We start from the raw sequence: 10142 nt of genomic DNA, 5'->3' as shown, positions 1-10142 counted from the left end.
TTCAATAAAAGAAAGTTTAAACAAAAATTGGTGCTGCCAGTATAGATACGCCATGTACTGCGCATGCTTTTTTTTCTTTGCTAACAAAGCTGAATACAGCATTTAGTATGTTTTCTTACCATAGCCATTTCCCTTCTTCTCTGATACCCCCACATTTAATCTGTACTGTTAAGATACCATCAGTGGCGGCTCCCCAGGAGGGGCTGCAGCACAATCCAAAATTCAAATAGGGGAGCCACGCCCACTGACAGTGAGTCAGTTTGGAATGGCAGTTGGTGGAAGTGGGTGTGGCTCCCCTATTTGAATTGTAGCATACACACTGGGCGTTATTTTAAATGATACCGCGCAGAAGGGTCAATCAATATGGTTTAAAAAAATCACCCAGTGTGTACGTGCCTTATGTCACACTGGAGAACCACAATGTCGCAGCCAAATGTGCAGTCAGGAGAATATCCCACTGGTTAATTTTTTGCTCACCTACAGTATACTGTATACAGTATATATGTATAATATATATATATATATATATATATATATTAGTTCAACCCATATGATGTATACATAGTTCATGGTTAGTATTCAGAAAGCTGGCCCTTCGCTTCTCGGCCTTTTGGCTAAGATCAAGTGTAGTATCTGTTCTTATCAGTTGGTATGGACTGGCCTCTGGCAGAGAATAGAGAAAGGTGGGACTGAGTAGCTGCTCTGATGGGCGGAGGGTGTGGGACCCCTCTGTTTTTTCCCGGGAGTAGTGAAAAGTCTCACTAAGTATCTTCACCTCTGCCAGTGGTAGGAGGCTCCGTAAACCCACTGGTAGGAGGGGGGGAGAAACACTGGGCTTAGTAGTTTGACTCTCTTGACGGGGTTTGTAGCCCCCGAAGGATGAGACAGCGAAAGGCTCAGTCTAGTATCCATTCCCAGGGAGCGGAGAAAGGCTGGGACTGAGTAGATGGCTCCTGTTCCAGAGGTTCGTAGCCTCTGATGGGGAGACCGCGAAAAGCTCAGCCGAGTATCTTAACCCTGGGAGCGGAGAAACACTGGGACTGAGTAGATTGCTCTTCCGAGGGGGGTGCAGCCCCTAAGGGAGTCTTTCGAAAAGCCCAGTGGAGTACCCATTCCCATGCCAGGGGCTGGAAAGTACCTGCTGGTGAGACGGAGAAACACTTGGTCGGACGCTGACTGGCTGGCTGCCTGGAGTCCGAGGCTGCACTGTGCCCCCGGGGAAACTCGGGGGTGCCGGACATGCACGGGTGATCCCAAGTCACCTTGCACGAATGGCACTTGCACTGCGCACTTCCCTTTAGGTTAGCGCTTCACGTCCTTACCCTGTCCTTTTGGATGGGGTAGGACAATTTTTCACACCCCCCCCCCCCCGGCCTTTTGGCTAGGGCCTTATTCTTTTTCTTTTTATGATTTGCACGTTTTGCACTCCACGTTTTTCGTTAGTTTGTCACGTTTTTTCATTTGGGTAGTGCGGCTGTCCCTAACGGGCCTTCCGTTCCCCAAACGTGACTGGGACTCTTCACCTTTTGGGGAGAGTCCCGGTTCCCTCGAGGGCAACCCCGAGCCGCAAGGCGGAGGGAAGCCTAAGCGGGTCCCTCCAAACCTTCGGGTGCGGAGGACCCACCGTCCGAAACCCTTCCGGGGGTGGAGGAAACGCGGGTCTCTCTAAGCTTCGGCGAAGAGGACCCACCGATCCCTTTTTTCCTTCCTAGGCCTTATGGCTGAGGGAGGTCAGGGGAACCATGGGGCCTTTCTCCTTTGGGAGAGGGCCACAAGTTCTGTACGGCTGCCCCCTGTGCACGCGTTTAGTCACGTCACTGGTGGTGGTGGGAGCACACCTCGGGCTCCCTGAGTTTCTTCAAACTCATTCAGAAAGCTGGCCCTTAAATGTAGATTTAAGGGAAAATTCTGGTCGTCACCAATATAATTGCTGTTTTATCTTTCAAAGATGTTCTGCAGCATCCAAGGGACGATAAACACATGACCTCCCACAGATATATTTCCACTTTCCTGAGCCCCATTTAAAGCTTTCGGCACCATTCATCCAAGTGGTGAAGAAACGTTGCTCTTCCTGCATGATCTAAGGGCCTGATTCTGTAAGGACCGTTCCCCAGCGTATTTGCGCCAGAGAACGATGGTGCAGCTCTGCGCATATGCGTGTGCAGGGCCGCTGTACAAATGCCACAGTCCTTGAGGAGTTTGTATGGAGGAGGGCGGACAGGGGGCTGGCACATTTGGGTGTGCCCATAAAAATGATGGGCGTGCCCAGAAAAACGATGGCCATCCCCATGGGAAAGCTGGTGGGTCGGAGGCTGCACTGGGCAGGCAGCTGATGTCACATGACATCACCGCCCGCCCCGTTCTACGACATTGACTTTTATTTGCGCAGGGGAAGTAATTCAATGGTCGTGACCATCAAATGATTTTTTCCCCCCGTACACTCGCATGCGAATGGACGTGTCAGCCTCTGAGGGGAACGGCGGGGGTGGGGGGAGGGGTGGGCGTACGGTCACCCAGCGGGCCGTATTTAGCCGCTCGCTAAGCAACGAATGACTGCTGCTTAACGACCTGTACTGAATCAGTCTCTTATTCCCATGGACGCACAAGGAACTTAATAGGAAAAAAAAAAATGGGAATATTTTTACTTTCGGGAATAGCACCAACCGGCCAATGAAAACATGGAGATGAGATAAGAAACATCTGGGAGGTTTTGTTTTTTCGTCATTTTCTTTAAAAAAAAACAAAAGCAAACGAGAAACAACTTTGAACTGTGTAGACAATGTCGTCTAAGCCCAAACAGATGTGGCCTAATCTCGCGTTTGATCCTGGAGTTGTTTTCCTGAGTTGCCTACGTAGGGGAGAAATGATCATTGTCAGATGCTTATGTAAGTTTTGCTTCTCCGCCAGACTGTCACCTCTGTGTATATTCTATGTATATTCTATAGGCGGAACACGGACAAGACGCCGCTCCTACGCCAGAGGGGCAATAAGAGTAGGACTAGATCATGTTAAATGTCATTTACCGGGAATTGTATGAAAGACATATAATTATATAAATGATAATAAGGGTTCCTAATGAACATGTACAAATGCACCCTGTGTCCCCAAGTGTGTCCCTATATTTAAGCAATGTACCCATTTTTGGGAGACCCCGATTATTGTTCTTTACCATCAGATGCAACTGATGCAGTTGAGGCATGTAATACATGTTGGAAATATCTGTGTACATGCTTGAGGATGTAGCAGAGTTTCTGCCGTACTCACTGTTATACACACTGGTAGATGGAGCGGTGCGGGGTGTCATACACTGGTCTACGAGTGTATGTAGGTATATGGTAGTGATGTAGGATGCTGCAACAGTGTCTATATGTTGCAGATGTCACTGATGCTACTGTTTTATGCTCTAGCATTCCAAGATGGCTGGTCAAGATTGGTGGAGTCACTAGAGGGGTGCAGAGTTTGAGGGGCGCTCCTAGGTGACACCCTTCTAGGTATGACACTGAAATGCTGGCTCCTACTCAGTGACAGAAGTAAGGAGCTGCACTATAACATTATGTGCAGCACTCGGCTCCTGTAACAGTGTAGGAACTGGCAGTGCAGCCACAGCAGTGTCCAGGGGCAGACCAACATTTCCTGGACCCCCGGAGTGATGGAAACGCAGGTTGTGCCCAGCAATGGTGACAGGAGCTGAGAGTAACACAGGGAGCAGACCACAGAGTACCCAGTAATGGTGATTGGCGCCGAGATTAACACAGGAGCAAACCATACTTGCCTACCCTCCCGGAATGTCCGGGAGGGTCCCACAAATAAAAAAATACAGAATTTTGTGGGTCAAGGGAGGGGCTAAAATTACGCAAATCGCATCATTTTAGCCCCTCCCCCATCCACAGACCTGCAAATTAATGCGGCTGCCTGTCATGGGGGCAAGGCTTGGTGACGTCAGCCCCACCCCCAAAACTTAGCCTCGTCCCGCCCCCTTTCACTCCTCTCCTGGAGAGGAGTTTTTAGAAGTCGGCAGGTATGGAGCAAACTGGAGAGTACCCAGTAATGGTGACTGGTGCAGAGAGTAACACAGGGAGCAGACCAGAGAGTACCCAGTAATGGTGACTGATGCAGAGAGTAACACAGGGAGCAGTCGAAGCACACTGGAACTATGGAGCCAACTCTAGAAAACAACATTCTGAGTCTTCACAGTCAGCCTGGGAGACAGTGTTCAGTGTATAACAGCAGGCTGTCATCAAGGACCTCTAGCATCTGTCTCCACCAAGGCGGTGGCCATTATTGCACGGCTGCTTTATCAGATTCGATGGCCAGACTGCATGGAATCTGCCGTGCCCCTGGCTCCCCCCTGCCACCGCTAGGGCAGTGGGGCCCTAGCTTCGACGCTGCCATCAGCCCGGATTTCCTGTTCACACTGGAACAATGTTATTGAAGGATAGAACGATCACGGTTCCATCCATCATTAACATGCATGGTGTCGCTCGTTAGTGATATCGTCAGGTTTGATGTGCTAATGACCACAGGCATGTGCATACACACTGTCCAACATGTGCTGAATTGAGCAATATGTCATCAGACGTCAGTCGGATCCTATCGTACCCTAATCCTAACGATAACACAAAAAGTACTGTTGACAGTCTCTTGTGGACATTTGTTAATGTCATTTTTTTCTTTTGATCCGTTGTACATGTCGATATTCTGACTGTCAAGATTCAGAACCTGGAAACATTCTAAATGTCGGTATCAGAACATTCTGGCCACATCCCGATAGAAAGTGTAACATCTACCAGTTTTTGTAGAACAATGCACTGCGATATTTTGTGCCAAATCTGCAGCACTTTTTTTTTTAGTGAACAAATATATGTTAAACATTGTTCCACTAAAGAATCGTAAAATCTGAGTCATTCCAAAATGTCCCAGCTGCAGCGGGCTCAGAAGTGCCGTGAATATTAATGATGTCATCGGCAAGTCTCGGATTTTCAGAGTATTAGGCTAGTGGCCAATAAGAAAATCTCTTCCTTCCTTCTTAACGCTCATCTGGAAGTGAAACCTTGTAGCCAGTTTTTATGCTACATTACGGCCAGATGAGAAACATATGAAGGTTGTTTTTGAAAGTCGGAGAATGTATGATGTTCTTCCAAGGACCTCCCTTATTTGTTTCCGAATTCCCAAGTGTCAAGGGCTGTGTCATGTGATGTAAACAAACAAAGTTCCTTAACCCCTTCTTTGCTGAGCCGTTAGGTTCATTCTGCTTCCATTTTATATTTGTTATTAAAACCTAGGGCTTATATCATAGCCTGTGAGATGCCGGCAAGGGTGCGATTCTGGGGACCATAGATCTAGGAGTCAGTGTTTTAGGTGACTTACAGGCAGGTAGGCAATGTGACAAAGCAATGTGGAAGGCAAGTCAGATGCTTGGTTGCAAATGGAGAGGTATCAGCAAGAGAAAGAAATAAGTAATAATGCCACTGTATAGGTCATCGGTCCGGCCTCATCTAGAATACTGTGTCCAGTACTGTATAGGTCATTGGTACAGCCTCATCTAGATACTGTGCCCAGTTCTGTATAGGTCATGTCATTGGTACGGCCTCATCTAGATACTGTGTCCAGTACTGTATAGGTCATTGGTACGGCCTCATCTAGAATACTGTGTCCAGTACTGTATAGGTCACTGGTGCAACCTCATCTAGATGCTGTGCCCAGTTCTGTATAGGTCATTGGTACAACCTTGTCTAGAATACGGTGTCCAGTTCTGTATAGGTCATTGGTACGAACTCATCTAGAATACTGTGTCCAGTTCTGTATAGGTCATTGGTACGAACTCACCTAGAGTACTGTGTCCAGTTCTGGAGGCCATATCTCCAGAAGGATATAAATACATTAGAGACTGTACAAAGAAGGACAACTAAATTTGGTGCATGGACTACATCATAAAACTTACCCGGAAAGACTAAAGAGTCTCATTGTGTATATTATAAAGCACAGAAGGGAAAGGAGGGACATGATAGAGACTCTCACATATAAAAAGGTTTTACCAAGGTCCAGGAGGGAAACATTCTTCACATGAAGTATTAGAACATGAGGACATGCACTGACACTGGAGTGGGCCAGTCCAACCCTGGCTATGGGTCAGTCTATTACAGTGTTGTATAGTCAACAGACTTCATAGAACATACAATTTGATGGCAGATAAGAACATCTTGGTCCATCTAATCTGCCCCTTTATTTATCTTTTAGGTAAATCCTTTAGGTGATCCTTAGGATTCTGTAAAGATATCCTTATGCCTATCCCATGCATGATTAAATTGTTCTGCTGTCTTACCCTCTGCCACCTCTGATGGGAGGCTGTTCCGCTTGTCCACTTCCCTTTCTGAAGTCATTTTTCCTCAGATTTCCCCTGAACCTCCCTCCCTCCAGTTGCCAGTAAGGGGTCAATTTACTAAAATTAAAGGTGGGAGTTCTACTGAAGATAGAATCTGATTGGTTTCTATGGGCAACATCCTATCTTCAATAGACCTACCATCTTAGTAAATGTACCCCTAACGATCTATCAGAGCATTAATACTAAAACCTTGCTCGCAATTTTATGAGATGTACATCGCATCAGAACCTTTCCCTTAATTAAAGATGCCCCTAGAACTCTCAAACGCGGATGCCCAAGGCACGATATGGCCGGAGCTGAGCAGACAACGGAACGTCTAGCTACTGTAGATCTGGGTTGCAACCTGGAGGGTCTGTGGACGTGGACCTTTTGTGGTTACGGTATAGATGATAAACAATGTCTAGGTCAAAAGTGACTCGGTAGACCACTAATGGTCAACAATGTATAGGTCAAAACCTAAGAATGGTCAACATATCCTAGATCGGCACTGACAGATGGTCAACAAAAGCTTTAGGTTGACACGGACATGGTTGACCTGAACAAGGTCGAAATGAGTTTGTCATGTTTTTTTTTGGTGTCTATGTCGACCTATGTCGCCATGGACACCATATAAGAGTACCGCGTCCTCGCTACAGACAATTTATTTGTGCTACTTGCTTACATGGAAAATGGCTTAATATGGACAGAAAAACAAAGATCTCGGGATAACCTCTCAGCGGAACTGAAGGTTTTATTTTTTAATGCTGGGCACGCCCCCCCCCCCCCCCATCCTTGTGCAGCCACATCAAGGCATGATGCGCACTGTGATTCATACGTACACACTTCATATAATTGGGGAGGGAGCTGTACAGTATCAAAGGCTTGAGGGGGAGAGATGTTTATGCTGGTAGCACACTATGAAAAAAAGGAACCAAACCATGGAATTAAACCATACATCCCAACAGCTGTATCTTAAAAGCCATAACCTAAACAAAGACGGTTCCGTACTGAAAACACTGGCGGGGGTGGACTAGCTCTCAGCCGATGAGACTGCGGGAACTGAGTGAGTCTCGTGCGGATGTGCCAGTGGAGTCTATGAGCTGCCAAGGTCGGATAAACAAACGGACAGGGTTTTGGGAACCATGAATTTGAAACGTTATGGGAAAAAGGCGGTTTTCCTGTGGAGTGAAATGGAATCGGAGGTGTGGTCCTGTGTCCATCGGATCGGAGTCAAAGGTCGAAACTGCTGCACGTCTGACCTCCGACTCAGTGGGGCGGGGAACGAGATTGCATACGATATATCATATATGTGTCTTCGCCCGGAAAGCTCCCGGGAGGTTCAAGCGGCCTCGCATGCAACTCTCCATACATAGAAATCGCACAGTGTATGGGGGCCTTAACAAAAGATGTGGCTTTTGTGTGATTTAGCGCATTCGCGGTATGCAAAGCATCTGTGCCAGTAGCGCCCCCTCTGTACCAGCCTCTGGCTTCCATCAGCGGGCAGACTGCTATAAAGATAAAATTCTTTACTTATTTGTTTAAAAGTAAACATATGAAACGTACAGTCCCAAGGTCCAAACATATTAAACGGATATGTTGTTTCAGTGACCTGAGAATGCTCCTAAGGAAGAAAATGTTACATACGCTACTTTTTAATATTTTCTTTCCTACTTCCCACCCGCTCTAAGTGCCCTGATTTTCACAGGATGGTCCAGGTTTGCCTTGGAATGTTCATTTTCTAAGAATTCAATATAGCTATTTGCTTAACGCAGCAATCCCACATAGATTATTTAGATTTCTTTAAATAGCAAGTTAAATAATCAGTATTTTAAGTATGCGCCTAATATTGCTCGTTCTAAGCTAAAATCATTATCTCCTTTTCAAAATCTCTCCGGAGTGCAACAAAAATGTCTGACGCACACCAGAACAGTCAGCCTGTGTGGGAGCAGAGCCTTCAGCCTGTCATTTGGTTTAAGAGGGGCTAGAAAGAAGATGTCATAGAGCAGATTTCAGAGTACGGTTCCAAAGACTATCTGCTGACTTCACCATGTGCTATGTGACTGTGGTTGCTATGGTAGTCTAAAAATCAGAAATATTCAATTGTTGACTGAAGAACAAAAAGGGAAACTGGTAAATGGCAGAATTCTTCTTATTGTCTGACACATTATATTTGTTCGTGAGATTGCTGCTTTAACATGAAATAGTGAATATATTAGCCCTGAGAAAAGGAAACGTAAAAGGGTACACCCACCTTCTCTGAGAGATCTGCCTAGGATGGGTGGGCCAAGGGGAAGATATCAGAACATGCAGATATCCTGCATGTACAGATGACATTCCTAATGTCCCCCCCCCCCCCCCCCCCCCCCCGCTGTGCACACATTATTAGATACAGTATGTTGGATATGTTGTTACAGTGTTGTTACAGTGTTGTTACAATGACCTGAGTAACCTCTTAAGGAATAAAATGTTACATTCAGCACGCTACATTTTCTTTTCGACTTCCCATCTGCTCTATGGGGGTTATTCTGGTTGATTCGCTCGGATGTGAATTTGCATCCTTGCGAGTCAACCAAACCCTGCCTTGGCAATGGTGGTACGCCGGCCCACCATCCACTAGGCACGCATGTTTGCACTGGCTGCGAATGGATGTTTTACATTAACAACCATTCACAGCATGTCGGAGAACATCCACATCATTCAATGGTCAGTGACCATCGAATGATGTGGAACGTGTATGAAGATCTAAGGTTGCTCAGAGCACATTCTGAGGGAAGCGGGCGGTCAGCTGCCATCCCGTGATGTCAGCTGGCCGCCCCCCTGCACCCGCGTCATTAGCCCAATACCATGAGAACACCCAGGAAACACCCATGAAATGCTGGGCGTTCTCATATGCTAATGGGCCGCGCCGCCCACGCCCGCCCCCCCAGCGGCTTCAAGGTGGGTTCACCGTGGTCGCACGCACCAAGCGCATGCACAGAAATATGCATGCACAAAGCCAAAACATCTGCAGTTTGCACGCACGCGGCCGTACGAACGGACCTGAATGAGGTCCTAAGTGCCCTGATTTTCTCGGCATGGTCCAGGTTTGCCTTGGAATGTCCATTTTCTAAGAATTCAATCTTCTTTACGCAGCGATCCCACACAGAATATTTTTTTTTTAAATAGCAAAGTTATATATACACAGTATTGTAAGTATGCGCCTAATATTCCTCATTCTAAGCTGTTAGGAGGGCAAACAAAAATGGCCTCTCTCGGTCCCTATCATTAACTATATATAGTGCGCACACACTAGATGCAGTTTTTGCAGGTCTGCGGATGTGTGCACGTGCGATGAAGTCTAAGGTGCGACACAGAAATAATGGCCACGACTGGCTTTGCAGCTAGAATGGACAGCCATGGGGCAGCAGGTGATGTGCAAGTGTTTTGTCCTGCAGCCTCTGCCAGTCTCTATGTCCCTGCAGCCTCTGCCAGTCTCTATGTCCCTGCAGCCTCTGCCAGTCTCTATGTCCCTGCAGCCTCTGCCAGTCTCTATGTCCCTGCAGCATCTCTCGGTCTCTATGTCCCTGCAGCCTCTGCCAGTCTCTATGTCCCTGCAGCATCTCTCGGTCTCTATGACCCTGCAGCCTCTCCCTGTCTCTATGTCCCTGCAGCCTCTGCCAGTCTCTATGTCCCTGCAGCCACTCTCGGTCTCTATGTCCCTGCAGCCTCTCTCAGGTCTCTATGTCCCTGCAGCCTCTCTCAGGTCTCTATGTCCCTGTAGCCTCTCTCAGGCTCTATGTCC

At 47.2% G+C, this 10142-nt stretch overlaps 1 pseudogene; it reads left to right on the top strand.

The window, feature by feature from the left end:
- Nucleotides 1–594: 594 nt before the first annotated feature.
- Nucleotides 595–730, top strand: LOC146029949 (U2 spliceosomal RNA; annotated as a pseudogene).
- Nucleotides 731–10142: the final 9412 nt, after the last annotated feature.

This window comes from Crinia signifera, chromosome 8 (assembly GCF_055691185.1).
Source record: "Crinia signifera chromosome 8, ASM5569118v1, whole genome shotgun sequence".
Classification (NCBI taxonomy): Eukaryota; Metazoa; Chordata; class Amphibia; order Anura; family Myobatrachidae; genus Crinia; species Crinia signifera.
The sequence above is the reverse complement of the archived record's forward strand: the minus strand, read 5'-3'. Positions and strand labels throughout refer to the sequence as shown.